A 793-nucleotide genomic window follows, 5' to 3' on the forward strand; every position below is an offset into this window, starting at 1 on the left:
GGGAGGCGCTCGACCTCGCCGCGACGACCACGTCGCCCTTCGCCCGAGCCGACCGCGTCGCCCACTACCCCGACGCTGCTGGACCCCGCCGCCCGTCTTCGTCCTCCGCCTCGACCACGCCTCCTCGCCGGACTCCTCCCCTGCGTCGAACCGTCCCCGTCGTCCTCCCCACACCCCGCTGCCCAGTCCCCTACGCCCCGCGGTGAGGCTCCGGCCTCCCTCCCTCTCTACCCTTTTTCTTCTTCACCGGCATAGCCCACCGCGCGCCGACTGTGCTCGGCCCCGCACCTCGCCGTGATCGTCCGCGCCCCCGTACCCGCACGCCCTCGCCCGCTCACGGCGCTCCCGCCCCCTGCCTCGAGCACGCCGCCCTACGCGTCCTGGACGCGCCCGTGCTGTGCTCCCCTCGCCCGCTCCGGTCGCTTCCTCCCGCAACCCTCAGGCCCACCCGCGCCCGCCGTTCCCCGCGCTGCTCTGTAGCCGCCCACACGCGCCGGGCTGCGCCCAACTCCTGCTGCCCGCGCACGCTTGCCTCCTCGCGCTCACCGCATCCGCTCCCGCCCTCGCGCCTTCACAGCCACCGGTGCCGTGGCGGCGTTCCCCCCGCGCCTACCGCTGCTCCTCGTCGCGGTCCCGCTGCGGTGCTCCGCCCGTGGTTCGCCTGACCCTCCTACGCGCGCGCCCACGCGCTGCCTCGCCGTCGTGCCGCGCTCGTCGCCGGCGCTTCGTCCCTGCTCCCCCCCCTCGAGCGGCCTCCCCCGCTCCGACCGGGTCCTGGCACGCGCTGCGCCTG

Source organism: Triticum aestivum, chromosome 3D (genome assembly GCF_018294505.1).
Source record: "Triticum aestivum cultivar Chinese Spring chromosome 3D, IWGSC CS RefSeq v2.1, whole genome shotgun sequence".
NCBI lineage: Eukaryota > Viridiplantae > Streptophyta > Magnoliopsida > Poales > Poaceae > Triticum > Triticum aestivum.